This window comes from Emydura macquarii, unplaced genomic scaffold, assembly GCF_026122565.2.
Source record: "Emydura macquarii macquarii isolate MOO-44397 ecotype Brisbane River unplaced genomic scaffold, CSIRO-AGI_Emac_v2 contig_1876, whole genome shotgun sequence".
NCBI classification, from domain to species: Eukaryota; Metazoa; Chordata; order Testudines; family Chelidae; genus Emydura; species Emydura macquarii.
Genome location: NW_027132013.1, coordinates 343,145 through 359,027, shown reverse-complemented (window position 1 = coordinate 359,027; position 15,883 = coordinate 343,145). Strand labels below are relative to the sequence as shown.

The 15,883-nt window shown below is 40.1% G+C and overlaps 1 protein-coding gene across 1 annotated transcript in view; it reads left to right on the top strand.

The window, feature by feature from the left end:
* The window catches only part of GAS2 (growth arrest specific 2), a 129,777-nt gene that overhangs the window by 38,204 nt on the left and 75,690 nt on the right, over positions 1 to 15,883 (top strand). The window lies entirely within an intron of this gene.

Sequence of the window (15,883 nt, the reverse complement as noted above, 5' to 3'; positions counted from 1 at the left end):
CACCACCCACCCCTCTCCCCGCGTGGTGAATGCGTTTTAACTGCCCAGCAAGCCCTTTGCAGTTTGTCCCTTTGAAAGTTTAGCCCTTTAAAGTTTGTCCCTTTGAAAGATTTCACCACCCACCCCTCTCCCGGCGTGGTGAATGCGTTTTAACTGCCTGCAGTGAGAGGAAATTCTTTGCTACATTGTTTCAGTGGCCAATCATGGAAATTGATACTTTCTTAAGCATTTATTCACAGCGCTATATGTGGATACATTATATCATGCTTTCCATCAGTGAAATGGAAACATTTGTATCACTGTATTAATATACGAACTGACTCCGTTGTTATTTATCTTACATTCTACAGACACCTGTAAAATCAAAATCAAAGGCAAGCAATATGGGGGGGGGGGGGGGGGAGGGGGAGCATAAAAGCCAAACAGCATACAGTTCTAAAGTAATCCAGGATATGCTGCAATGTATTTGTCACAGTCAAAATGAGAGCATAGTTCAGCTGGCTCCATGTGTCTGCAGCAATGGTGATCGGGGGAATAAAAAACCAGCATGAAAATCCTTTTCCTGTTTGTTTGGGGGTGGGGGAAAAGGGTGGGGGAAGCAGCGCTGCATCCTGGGATGATGGATGACACTCGTCACAACAGCCTCTATGGTTAGTTGCAGTGTGGGATAGCGTCCCACATTGCACTGCTTTCTAATTCGAATTAAGGCTGGCCAGTGTGGACGCAAGAAACCAGCACAAACACTTTAGTGTGGACAGTCTGTAGTGCTTTCTATAAATTGCTTTCTGTAATTCGAATTAAGCTAATTCGAATTAGTGCTGCAGTGTAGACATAGCCTAAATCAACTATTCTACCAGGAAGACCATTTATATCCTGATCAGCCAGAAACAACCAATACTCAGAACTTCTTGAGATGACATTTCTTAGCAAAATATAATACTACTGCACCAGAATGTTAGGAAATCTGGGATGCTGACTAGTTCATCAAGATTTGGTCCATCTCCTTAAATTTCACTGAAATCAATGGGAGTCAGGAATGAGTAATGACTTTAAGGTTTGACCAGTAATTATATATATGAACAAAATTTGTACTTTACCTTAAGAAGCCAGAGTTGTGTATTGCTAAGTGTTTGTGAGCATCAGGGTTATGTGGGGCATTGGAGAAGCATTAAATATTTCCATATCATAATCAGGCATCTCAATGGTGGAATGACAAAAATGAGTGGGGTTCTGTAATCCTTATCTAGAAAAGATACAGGAAGTGCAGATTAAATCATAGACATAGGGGAATAGCACTGCCCAAAAAGGATTCCATAGAATCTAATGAGATAATATTTCAGAATGGAGAAGACCTTACAGTAGAATGTGTATGGTTACAAAATCCCAAGGCAGCTCTGAGCACGTTTATAATTCTGGCTGTCTAAATAGGAAAAATGTATTGAGTGCACAATATTGAGGGTGATCAGAAGCAACTAAATCTAATAAATTGGCTATAATGGGTGAAATCAATACATTTTCACAAACTGGTCAAACGTCACTTTGGGACAAAATTTAGAGAAGCACTTTCTCAACTTATTAAACAATTATTTCTTAAAACAGCTAGTTCTAGAGCACACAAAAGGAGAAGCTATTCTTAGTTGTCCTAAGTAACACATAAGAGTTGGTTCAAGAAGTAACTAAAGTTCAGCCACTAGGTAGTAATGATAAATAATTAAATTCAACAGCCTCCTAGGAGGAACCATACCAAAAACCAGCAGATTTTAGGGATTTTTAAAAATGAGGATGCTAGTCAAAAATGCCCAAATGTGGTGATTAAAATCCTTAGAATCTGTATTGAGGTTGCTTAAGAATACTATTTGAGAGCCACAGAAAGGAGGCATACATCTAAAGAAAAAAGCAGGTATGCAAGAAATAAACCAGTATGGCTAAATGACAAAATTCATGAGGTTATGTGAGCCAAACAGGTATCCTTCAGAAAATGGGAATCAATCCCTAGTGAAGCCAGCAGAAAGGAGCATAAAGTAAGGCCAGTAATATGTAAGATGAAAATCAGGAAGACAATTTAGTGGCCATTGGAAGGAATAACTGGAACTACACATTGACCTTAATGGGTTCTAAATTAACTGTAACTGCTCAGGGGAAAAAACTGATGTCAGTGAGGGCAACTCAATGAAAAACTCTGCTCAATGTGTAGTGACTGTCATGAAAAGCACACAAAATGTTAGAATGTATAATGAATAGGATGGGTAATAATTATAAATGCAACTTTCTGTGTAGTGTTTTGAATGAAGAGATACTGACATGGTGCAGGGGGAAAAAAAAGATAACCTGGCAAAACCATTTACAAGAGTTAATCCATCTGGATGGAATTATTTTCACAAGGCTATAAAGCCGTTTGTCAGATAATTCCTTACACCTTTTTCAGTGTTGTCAATAATGTGTTAAACTCACTTACAGACACTCGAACTGGACTGCTACCAAGTTTATAGCAGATGCACTAATGGCCCGATTCTTCAGGCCTCAGACAAGCAACTCTCCCACTGAGTCCAGTGAAAGCATTGTCTGTCTGCTGAGGAAAGTGTGGCAATGTAGAGTTGTACATGGTACCACACCAGTTAAGGCTATTCGGCAAGTGTGATGGTTTGCAACTACATAGCACATTCCAGTCAAAGATCTCAAAGCACCTAATAAACACTGATGGCTAAGTTGTGACTTTAAAACAACAGCACTGAGTTAGGGGCAGTGTAGGGCCACACAACCCTAGAGGGAGCACTGAGATATTGGGCCTCTGAAAAGCATGCTGCTGCTCCTTGCACAGGAGGGAAGCCCACTTTGCTTTCTCATTTGGGATGGAGCAGATTGCTTGTTATAGTGCACCAACCCTGGTGCAGTCATGGATTCGATGCAGCCATGGAAGGGAGTAAGTAGTTTCTTGCTCACCCTGCTGCCTCTGCATGGCCTTGCAGGGTTGCTCAGAATCTGGGCCTATAGATTTAATCCTAACAACACTCATGTGAGGTTGATACTATCAGTCCCATTTTACAGATGGTGAAAATGAAGCACAGAGATTAAGGGTGGGATTTTCAAAAGCAGTTTAAAAAAGATAGGTGTCCAGATCCTATAAAGCTCCTAAAATCTGTGGGAGTTGATTGTCAGCCTGCATTGGAAAAGTCAATGGGAACTTAGTGGTTAACTCCTGAATGTGTTTTTGACTTGTGATTTGTTTGAAGTCAAACTGCAAGGCTGTGGCAGAGTAAGGAGCAGAACCCAGATCTTTGGATTTCCAGTCATGTGCTTTTTCATTAGTTGACAATCATGTATCATTATTGGGTGGGTAATTATGTTCTTACCAGTTTTATTATTATCTGTTAGATTTCTAAATGATTTATCATCATAGTGGTGTCAATATTATGGGGATAGATGAGTTTGTATTAGCTAAAATAGACAGACAGATTATTTAATTTGTTGCTAGAAATTTATTGTGTCCCCATTTTCATTAAATGCTTGGTAACAGGTTACTATAGCATCTTTTCTTAAGTACTTTAAAATAACTTGTATATCTCTATAATATTAGAACACTTGATATGGGCTTCTTACATACACTATTGGATGTAATTGTAGGATCTGGACTTAAATGCACAATATGACTTTGTTTTTAAATTCCTGTTAAATTTATCATAAAGATATCAATTTATCATTTATCACACATTTGCTTTGGTCTAAAGCCTGCAGTCCTTATTCAGTTTAAACTCCCATGGACTCCTGTTTGGCATGAGTAATAACTTAGTAAGAAGTGCAAGATTTGGCTCTTTATGAATACCCAAAGACTGTGAATCCTACAACACTGGGCAGAGATTGCTAAATAGAGAGGTGTAAGGAATACAAAGGTGCAAGTGGAGAACATAAGGCAGAAGAGATAATGCATTATGAACCACATTTTCAAGTATGGCCTCCAAATTGTGCATGTGTTGGACAGTTGCACATCTAATTCCCATTGTTTACATATGCAAGTATTTTTGTTTGCACATGTAAATTCATAGCTATTTGAACAAATGGAAGTGCATAAGAAAGCTTTGTTCATAATTTCAGAGACTGATTTAAGGCTGGATTGGAAATTTGGATCCATGGGTTATCATTTCAATATATTTTTCAACTGATGGAAGCTTTTTTTAGAATTCCCAAAGCTCCAGCGGCTTCCTTATGATTTCCAGTGGGAAAAATCACAGAAAATTAGAGGCTTTATCAAAAAGAATAAGATGCAATTTTTGTTTAAAACAAATCTACAAGGGCTTTGGAGAATCAAACTAAACTTCCGTAGAGTTATGCATGAAATTCTATATGAACATTTTTGGTGTCAACATAAAAGCTGTATGTTTGTTAAACATCTGGAAATCTGAAAAGAAAACAGATAAAGCAACTGCAAAAAATAGTCTAAAGGAAGAGAGAATTTCCTTCCTAGATCATTATCTTGACATTTGGCTCATGTTAGATAAAGCACCATTTGGAGATAATCTTGCAGGAAGGGAAAGAACTCCCCACTCACCGCCACCACTACATTAAAAGAATCACAGAGCATTAGATTGATCATTGAGAGAAAACTGGGAAGAGAAGAAGTGAGAAGAAGAAGAAACTTTATTTTAATATAGTGATAGGCACCATGTCATGATGACTACATGGGATTTGACTACATGATGACTACCTAGGGGTTTGTTACTCAAATGGCCAATATGCCTTCAGTTCCATAAAACTGTGCAAAATGTTAGTACTTTTGAGAGCAGCACCACATCTTCAGGGGAGTGGTAGCAAAAGCTATGTTAAGGTTGCTAACACTTTCCATTATAAGCCTCTTTTCAGTTGCTGATACCTTTGACTATTCAGGCTGAAATTGTAAGGAATTGGGAACTAGAACCTGGGGCAGCTGATATTCCCACAGTGCCACCAGGAGGCCATGCACAGGTATGGGCAGGGAGCACTGTGGAGAGTAGTTGGCACAGGAAGTACCACCCATGAAACCCAGAGTGACAGTACCCTGCCGCCTTCTGATTGGTCAGGTGCCCCTACTTAGCCCCAGGGGTTGGCCCAGGGAGTTGTCTGGGCAACCACACAGGTCTTGCCTTGTTGCAGTGCAAGACCTTGCCTTGTCTCCTGTCTCTGACTCCAGCCTGACTTCAGCCTTAATTCCTGCCTCTTGCTTCTAACCCAGTACCACCTCTGCTCTCCAGTCTCTGACTCCAGCCTGATTCTGTTTCCTGCCTCTTGATTCTGACCTGGTACTACCTCTGATCTCTGGTCTCTGACCTGACTTGATTCTGACCCTGACTTTTGTTTACGGGACTTGGCCTCACGATTCCTCCAACTCCAGTCTGATGACTCCAATCCCTGATGGGCAGACCTCAGCCCAGTGATGACTACTAGGCAAGACTGCCTATGACCTGGTCTCTTACAGAAATTTTTCATGGCTGGTAGCTTGAACGTTTTTGGAAAGATTGAGGAAAAAGTGCTTTATCATTTTTTGAGAATGAGACTAGTGAAGAATAGGAAGTTTTGTTAATGTTCAAAATTTTTCAGACTAATTTTCAGTTTTAAGATAACCTAGTGCCTCCATCTTTTGGAGAAGGAACTTGAGATTCGGCAGGGCTGATCATGGAGTCATGGAAGTGCCTTTTGCCATCCCTATGGAAATTCTCTTAGATCCACTTGTGCATGCATGCAGTAAAACTTGTTCAACAATTGTTCCTTTGTTTACTGAATGTCCCAAGTTCACTGCATATGTTCACAGGCCCTGCTCAGCCCCATGCATCATTCTGAAGTGGATAATGCAAAGCTTAGCCTCTCAGTGGAACACAGACAAAATTGATCCTCCAGCTTCCCCCCATCACATTGGTGACAGTGTGCTAGAGTGGAAGGCAGAAAGCCATAAGTTCAGGTCTCACGAACTGGTGTTAATAATTCTGTGCATTTCATGGACATCATTTTTAAGAAGACCTCAAACCTGTACAAGGGGCTGGAGGGGAATAAAGTAACAAGGAAGGTGCATAAAGTCACCTCGGAAAGCTCTGGTAATAAGATTCAGGTCTCTAACACAACTAAAGCAAGTGTCCATGTGCCACATACATTTTCTGTTTGTAATAAAATGGATCAAGAAGGCTGCAGTATTGCACAACTTTCATTTAACTCTTATTAGATGGTAGCTAGAGTGTGCACCTGTCTTTCAGAATAAGGCACTGACAGAGTGAACATGGAGTAGAGATTGTAATGGTTTTGATTCTAAATCTGAGCTATTTGGGGGCCAGGGTGGGGGTGGGAAGGACAACCATTTTCTAGCTTTATGATTGTGAAAAAAAATATCCTTGAAAGTATGAATCGAGGATACACCAGTTTTGTCTTCCTGATTTTGCAAACAGCTTGAAGCAATAATTGCAAGAACTGCCCCATTCACTTTTATGATTTATTAACTATGAAACCTAAAGATGGCAATGTAAACATTGACAATATGTTTCACTGATGATCATTTTAGCAGAAACGTCCTGCTAATGTGCTTACTCCAGAATCCCAAACTGTCTACCACTTTCCCTTGTTAACAAAAATCTCAACTGTCTCCTACCCAAACGATAAATCCCCCAACTTCCCTCTATAAAAACCTCTATTATGCAGTTATGCATTGTCCTTACAAAAACTCGTAGACATTGAAACTGAAATGTAAGAGGAGTGTAAAATAAACTCTATTTATTATCAAAGTCAATGCAGGAATCTGGCACACAACTTTCAGTTTACCTATTGGAGTGCCATGCAAACTAGGACACTTTCTTCCAGGAAAAGATTGGTTTTAGGGTTAAGGTACCAGAGTTGGACTAAGAAGATCTAGATCCAGTCCCTGGCTGTGCCACAGACTAAGGTTGAGCAAGTCCCTTAATCTCTCCGTGCCTCAGTTCTCACTTATCCAATGTTGATAAAAATACTTTTGTCTCTTTTCTGAGTAGCTAGGAATTCTGCTGGACTATAGGGACTGTATCTGACTGTGTTTGTAAAGTACTAAACACAAATGCACCTTGATCTTGCTTTGGGCCTGTAATCACTACCACAATGCAAATAATCTGCATCTGAATCCTTGCACTGTTCTATATTGGTAAGGGCCTGAACAAGGCACCACCATCTCTGTTTTTCCTGGGCTGTACATTGCATGTCCTCTTGAAAGTCTGATAAGTTTTTCCCTCTCTAAGTCCTGTTCAACAGAAGGATTATTTCAGCTGGCCATTTCTGCATGTTTCTCCAGCTGGCCAATGGCACATCTGTCATGGCAGACACTCTCACTTCATTCATCACACATGGCCTAGATATTTCCATTTTCTTTTTCAGATAACTTTAGAAAAAGGAGGTTGTTGAACTCTTGGATGACTCTTGGCATTCGTTATAAATTCATTTAATTTAATATCCAATATTTTCCTAAGGCAGTTGCTTTCAAAGGTACTTAGACACCTGTCTGTACTTTTGGCGGATTTCCAGTTTTCATATTCATATATGAAGGCAGAAATAGCATTAAAGTTGAAGATTCATTTACTCTTTAAGTTGTAGATTTTTAATGACCAAATTTTGTCTAAGCCGGTGAATGCAGCTGCCACCTTGCCAGTTCCTGACATTATTTCCTTCTGGATATCCCCACTGATTTGTACATTACTGCCAAGGTATGTGAATTAACTCACCTCTTGTACTACTTTGCCTTCTAACATAATGCTTGAATTGGAAGTTGTTGGGTGTAAAGTAGTACACATATCAGCTGTAGTGTTCTGTGGAGTAAGGGCACTATGCTGCAGGGGGCCTTGTCTCTTGCATCTCCTTTTGACCAATATCTCTCTCTGGGTCTTCTGTGACCTGGACAGAGGACCTGGTCACCTCTTAAGTTCAGCCCCCTTCTGGAGTAACCAAAGGTCGAACTGAAAGTCCAAACAGATATCCATATGATAATTCTTCTGCCCTCTTGTGCTGCACTGTAGTTCTCTGCTTCTTAGCCACTACTCCTGGGCTCTGCAGAACTTCACCTATACTATTTCCTCTGAGCCAGTTTTTCTCCACTGCCTCCTCTCCCGAGGGACCCAGGCAGCTTCCTCAGGGATCTACCTTCTCCTTGTAGACCCTATCTCAGGACTTCCCCCACAGAAGCTTAACCTGCTTCCTGTCAGTTGCCTCCAGACTGACTTGAACAGGCCCTTCCCAAGGAGAGGGAACTCTCTCTCCTAGTTTCTCTTCTCTGAGTTCTCCACTCTATGAATATAGGCTTTTTCCTGACCCTTTCACAGATGGGGTCACTAATTATCATTAAGTTGCCATATCACCATTAGCTCAGGACTGTCAGAAACTGGGGCATGGGCAGTCAGATTCAGTGTGGTTAGAACTATCGGTGGTCAGGCCTGAGTTCAAGCCTGAGTCAGTAGTCAAGATCTGGAGCCAAGGGTCAAGCTGGAGTCAAAGCCAGGAACTAGAAGGCAAATCAAGAAAGAAGGGACCCAGGAGCAAGGAGACTGTGTTCTATGCATCTGCACTTCTTCTCATGTTGAAAGTCAATGGCAATGCCAAAGAGGAGAGTTGAGAGAATGCATTCTTGTTTGACACTAGTGTCTCTGTTAAACCATTCTCTGAAATTTCTATTTACTTTAACTGTGCAAGCTGCATCTTGATATGAAGACTTGATTATATAAATTATTTTTATTGGAATACCATAACACTTCAATATGTAACCGAGTGAATGATAATGGAGAATGTCTGTCTAATGCTCTTTTAATCTATGAAGTTTATGATGAGTGTTTTTTTGCCATTTTGGTGTTCTCTTCAATTATTATTTTTAGGGTGGAAATGCGGTCAACATGATCATCTGTATTGAAATCCATCCTGCTCTTCCTTTAGCTTTGTCTCAACCACTTCCTTTATTCTGCTTAAGATAATACTGCAAAGGACTTTGTCTATCATTGAAAAGACTGTAATACCTTACCAGTCAATACAGTTGCTTAGGTCACCTTTCTTTGGTATTTTGACTAAAATGTCATTTTTTTCATTGTTTTGGAGGCTCTTCCTGGTCCCATATTTTATTCAGTGATTTTATCAGTGGTCTCATGATTGCAAACTTTCAACACACCAAGCTTTCAAAGGGGAAAAAGGAGGACTTGGGGAATTAGACCAGAAATCTTAACTTCAGTTTCTGGAAAGGTACTGGAACAAGTTATCAACCAATAAATTTGTAAGCACCTAGAGCAGTGGTTTCCAACCTTTTTGAGTGAAAGCCCCACTAGTTAACACTAGGTAAAACATGAGCCTCCCATCCCCTACCCTATCCCCTCACTGGCCATAGACACGTATAACCCCTATAAACACATATAATGATAATAATAATAACATTAAATTACATAATAATAATAATAATAATACATTACTCTTACCTGAATAAAGAAGTAATGCCTTCCCTGGTGCAGCCACCACCACATGCCCCATGTGGCCCCACCTCATGGATGGAGGGTAATGGAAATGAGCTCTCACAGGTTGGCCAGGGCTGTTCCAGGTCCCCATTGGTGGGGCTGTTCCTCTTCATCCGGGCACCTGGCCGTTGCAGGGTGGCAGTGGGGAGGCTGTTCCTCTGCTCTGGCCAGCATGGAGCTTGAGGCTGCTGCGCCTGGCGCGGAGCTCAGGGGGCTAAATGACCTCAATATTACTGAAGCCTCATGGACCCGCGGGAATCTTTGGTGACCCCCCAAGGGAGTCCCATCCCCCAGGTTGGAAACTGTTGACCTAGAGGATAATAGTATGATAGATAGCCAACATGGATTTGCCAAGAACAAATCATGCCAAATCAACCTGATTTCCTTCTTTGTCAGGATTTCTGTCCTATTTGGATGGGGGTGGGAGAAAGCTGAAGAATGATATTTCTTGATTTTAATAAGGCTTTTGACCCAGTCCTACATGACATTCTCATAAGCAAAACTAGGGGAATGTGGTCTGGATGAAATTACTATAAGATGTGCGGGTACACAACTGGTTGAAAAACATTCTTGAACAGTAGTTATCAATGGTTCACTGTTGAACTAGCAGGAGGTATCTGTACTAAGTCCAGTACTAGTCAATATTTTCATTAATGACTTGGATAATGGAGTGGAGAATATGCTTATAAAATGTGTAGATGACACCAAGCAGGGAAGGGCTGTTAGCACTTTGGAGAACAGGATTAGAATTCAAAAAGACCTTGAAAAATTAGAGATATGGTCTGAAGTCAACAAGATTAAATTCAGTAAAGAGAAGTGCAGAGTGCAATATTTAAGAAGGAAAAATCAAATGCACAACTACACAATGGTGAATAAATGGCTACATGGCAAAAAAGGATCTGGACGTTACAGTGGATCACAAATTGAACACGAGTGAACAATGTGATGCAGCTGTGAAAAAGGCTAATATCATTCTGGGGTGTGTTAACAGGAGTGTCATATATAAGTTGTGGGACATATTATTCTTCTCTACTCTGCAATGGTGAGGCTTCAGCTGCAGTACTGTGTTCAGTTTTGGGTGCCACACTTTAAGAAAGATGTGGACAAATTGGAGAGAGTCCACAAGAGAGCAACAAAATTGATAAAAAGTTTAGAAATGTTTAAAAAAAAAAAAAAGGACACATTTAGTCTCGAGAAAAAAAGATGGAGGAGAAGCAGCCTCTCTCCCGCCCCACACCAGCCAGGTTCCCGGCTGAAAAGGAGCAGCCCCGCACCAGTGGGGGCCTGGAGCAGCCCCGGCCAACCCGCCAGAGCCTGCATCCATGAGGGATGGGAAGAGATGGGGTCACATGGGGCATGTGGTGGCAGCTGCACCAGGGAAGGCTTAGCTTCTTACTCAGGTAAGAGTAATTTATTATTATTTTTTTGTAATTTAGTGTTATTATTATCATTATATGTATTTATAGGAGTGATATGTGTTTATGGCCAGTGAGGAACGGGGCAGGTGGTGGAGAAGGCATGGTTTACTTAGTGTTAACTAGTGGGGTTTTCACTCAAAAAGGTTGGGAACCACTGTTGGATGATCTCTGATGGTCCGTTCCAGCCCTATATTTATATGATTTCCCCAATGGCCGTTGATCTTCACCTGCAGCTTCCCTGGGTTTTAACTATTTTTTTATTGAGGCTTTCACTTTTTTGTGATGTGAGATGTTATGATGGCTAGTTCTGGCTGTTACATTTTTGGTCAGACTTAATCGTTTCTTGTGGTGTTGCTTTGTTTAGTGCCTCTTGAAAGTGCTCTGCCCAATAACAAATAAATAAAAAAGAACTTGGGTCCAGCTTGATACAGGGGATTGTTTACCTCCACTGAATGTTCTCTGATAATTTAGACAATGTCTAATTCATACTCACCCACACTTGTGGATGTGACTGTTTGCAAAATTCAGGGTTAGTTCTCTAGGCAATATACCGCAGTTGGAACAATTTTTTTTCTTCCTGCCCTCAAGTGGAATGGGCTGGGGACAACATTTTTGTGAGCTATGGATGGAGACTGAGGTGTTTTAGGAGGGCCATTTGGGAATGTGAGTATAGCAACTGCATAAATGTTGCCTGGCTTTAACTGGTGTTGTTTAGTATTCACATGTAGACAGGATTGAGCCTTAAGTGTATTTGACACTTCACAAATTCATGAAGGACAAGGGGAGAAATCCTGGCCACACTGAGTCAATGGCAAAACTCTGCAAAACTCTGCCCTAAATACCTAATTCAGACAAAATATTAGGATAGAAAGTGTATTTTAATGAGGGATTTGAGAAGGAGCAAGATGGTACCTGCAGGACAAGAAATGAGAGCCTGTTCCAAATGTAGGGGCTGAGACACTGAAATGATTTGGAATGAGTTTTCTTCGTCATTTTCTTTGAATGTCAATTTGTATCCCTTACTAGCTGAATAACTATCATAGAGGTACACATCAGTATTTAGATACTGCAATATTTAACAATATCTCTTTCTTTCCTTTTTCGATAATGTAGGTAATTCAGAACATGATGGAATTTTTCCTGGCAAGGCCTCAACAGCCGTAACCCCCTTTTTTAGCAATAAAACGGGCTAATCTATTCCCTGTACTTTGTGGCAAAAATAGGGAGAGGATAAAAAGAATGTGGCCATCATCAATAGCCTTTAAAACCTGCTTTGAGTCTGCTTAAAGAAAATAGTTTTTTTTAAATCACTTATTTATAGACCATCATTCTGGAAAAAGGTGTACAAATACATTTCTTTTTTCCGTGTGATTTCACAGCACAGTGAAACCGAGTCCCTCTTGGGTTCAGAAGTGAACCTAACAGCATTTTTCCGGGATTACATCATCTGTTTCACTCACACTTTCACATCCTGCATTAAACCACATGTATGCACATCAACAAGACACGATTGTAAAAAGAGTGTAACTAGGGAACTGTTTTTGTGATATTTGATAGGAGTAATTGTGGGTACTGCTGTTTCAAAGTAACTGTGGATATACTATACTATGTCAACAAAAGTCACTCTTGCCATATGGAAACCTAATTATTTCTGAATGATCTGTTACAAAACACTTTTGAGACATTCAAGCCATTTAAACAAATCAGTAAAGAATATTTGAGCATAAAACCTGTCTTTAATAAGAACTTTCATCTGTTTTAGAGTTGGCCTTACAGTAATATATTTGAAAATAGTAAGAAATGGCTTATTTTTAAAAGGAGGCAGGGGATTTTATCAGGTGTTAAGAAAATATGGGTATTTCCTTGCAATTCTTCAGTATTGGCCCAATTCTCCAGTGATTGAAGTGAAAGAGTATTTTGCTGTTGGCTTCAGTGAGAGCAGGATTGGGCCCTAAGTTTGTGGGCACTGGGGTAGAATATAGTGTGATATATATTCAATGCAGGATATAATTTTTTAGGGTGTAAGGTAACCTAGGCTGTATGGTCCTTTGCTATTCTCTAGTCTTATTTTAAGCATTTTTGACAGTGATATTGTTTGTTCTGATAAGTTCTGTCATCTGAGTAAATAGAAGAGAGGTCATGAATTATTTATAAAGCAAAACAACCTCCCTTCCCCCCAGTCTAGCACATGTTTTGTGTTTACATGCCATTGCTTGTCACTACTGATTTCATACTTGTTTTAGGCCACCTGTCAGTGACACTGGCAAGATGTCTGTTGGCTAGACTGGATAACATAACAGTCAGATAAGCTTAATAGTTCAGGAACCTAGACATTTTTGCCATTTGCTTTTAGTAGATCTCAATATAAGAGACGTCTCAATCTTTATAATAGTAAGAGATTTTACTAGCTTCATGAATATGCCTGTTTCACAGCGAAACAAACTTGATGGATACAGTTAAGGGAGTGATCTCAATTTTCAAGGTGAATATATTTAATTTATGTGTAGCACATTAAATAAACATTATATTTTAGATAGTTTAGGTAGTGAAACTAACCTGATATGAATCTGACACATTAACAGGCTATTCTAAATTACCAGGCTCAATTGAATGTCTATATCCAGGCTTTGCCATCTACTTAAATTAGGAGATATAGAACATTTAAAGTCTGATTTATCCATGTATTGGTGACGATGCACAGCCACACTACTCCATGTGACAGCTCCGGAAGATGTTGTGTCTCAACAAGGCTTAATGTCTCCCTGAGGTCCCTGGCACAAAAGATAACATGTATGCTGCACTCCCCTTCTTAATGTGCAGCATACTTTCCTGCACAACTGCTCAGCTCTGCAGCCTAGTGTAGAGGCTCTGACTCCTTCCTACCCTTTTTGGGGTAGTAAAAATGCAGGGGGTCCTTAGCACAGGGACTGCAATCCTGGATGGCTCCTATCCCAGGTGCAAGGGCAGAGTGCAGAGTCCTGCACTTAGGACAGGAGAATCCCATGCACTACTGACTGGCTAGGCATCAGTTCTTCAGAAAAGGACCTAAGGGTTACGGTGGACAGGAAACTGGATTTGAGTCAACAGTGTGCCTTGTTTCCAAGAAGGCTAATGGCACATTGGGCTGCATTAGTAGGAGCATTTCCAGCAGATTGAAGGAAGTGATTATTCCCCTCTATTCGGCACTAGAGAGGCCACACTTAGAGTATTGTGTCCAGTTTTGGGCTCCCAACTACAGAAAGGATGTGGACAAATTGGAGAGAGTCCAGTGGAGGGCAATGAAAATGATTAGGGGGTTGGGGCACATGACTTATGAGGAGAGGCTGAGGGAACTGGGCTTACTTAGTCTGTAGAAGAAAAGAGTGAACAGGGATTTGATAGCAACTACATGAAGGGGGATTCCAAAGAAGATAGAACAAGGCTGTTCTCAGTGGTGATAGATGCCTGAAAAAGGAGCAATGGTCTCAAGTTGCAGTGGGAGAGGTCTAGGTTGGATATTAGGAAAATCTTTTTCACTAGGAGGAGGATGAAGTACTAGAATGGGATACCTAGGGAGGTGGTGGAATTTCCATCCTTAGAGGTTTTTAAGGCCTAGCTTGACAAAGCCCTGGCTGGGATGATTTAGTTGCTGCTGTTCCTGCTTTGAGCAGGGGGTTTGACAATGACCTCCTGAGGTCCCTTCAAAACTAATCTTCTATGATTATATGAAATGATTTCTTTCCGTTGGATTCAATGCAGCTAAACTAATTTACATCAGCTGATCTGGCTCTATGTCAATAGGCTCATGTAGCAGCATCAGATTGGGTTTTTTGGTATATATATTCTAGTGAGTCAAATTAATACATAACATTACCAAACAACATATCTTCAAGTTCATCAGTATAATGGAGCTCTTTTAAACTAACAACATATCTTTTAAATGTTTGGTTACAGTACAAACAATTATAAACCATTGGGCCAATTTCTAAACTCATTACACTGGTCTTGCACCAGTTTAACTCTGGTGACTCCATTAGTTACTCTGGTTTTGCAGCAGTGTGAGGTCAGATTTGGATCCAATGTGTGTCTGATGGAAATGATACTGGAGTGAAATAGTGGTATAATTTTATTCATTAGGAAGACCATCAGCATCAAGGACTCAATTCCATAACATTTAAGATTTCTCTCTATTTCAGTGGCTTTCCCAGAGACATAGCCTGGCCTTGAATCCTTATTCTGACAAAACCACCAATGATTTTTTATTAGCTTTCTTTTTTTATTGTTCTTCCTTTGAAAAGTCCAGTACTGCACTTTTTATTTCAGTGAAATTTTCATTCACTGGGAGTTCATCTGAGAAAGGAGTGCAGGATTGGGTTGAGATGGATGAATGCTTCATTATATCACCAAGAAGGGTGCGAGTCACGAAGGAAAACTCAATTGAAAATGTGAAACAGTCAGTGCTTTAAAGTGTGAATTTGCCTCAGGATACTGATGCTCACTTGATCTTAGAGATTGTTCTGATATGGAGTAGGTATTACTCTAGAAACCTGACTAGAGCTAATAGTTATAATAAGGCCTAATCCCGTGAAGAACTTTTATTGACTTCAACTCAGCACTTCTCAGTAAGGGGACCTACGACAGAATGGAAGGGAAAAAGGTTGGTATTGGATGTTGGGAGACAGCTATGAGGATTGGGAGGGATTTCAAACAGTGATCACCAAACTCTTACTTAAATTTCAAAGTATTTTTCCACTTTCCATATCTGCTCTGGCTCTTATCCTGTGAGATAAACCTAATGTACCACATCCTTGGTATTGCCAACCCCATGTTTACAAAATCATGAGACAGGCTGCCCAAATCATGAAATTGACTTAAAAATCAAGATTAAAAAAAAAATCAAATAAATGTTTTGTTCTCTTTTTATTTGCCTCCTGGTATTTGCCTTTGATGTGTGTTTTTAAAAAGTTTTTCTGTGTACCTAAGAGCGCTAGAAATGTACTTAAAAAAAAAAGTGAGATTCAC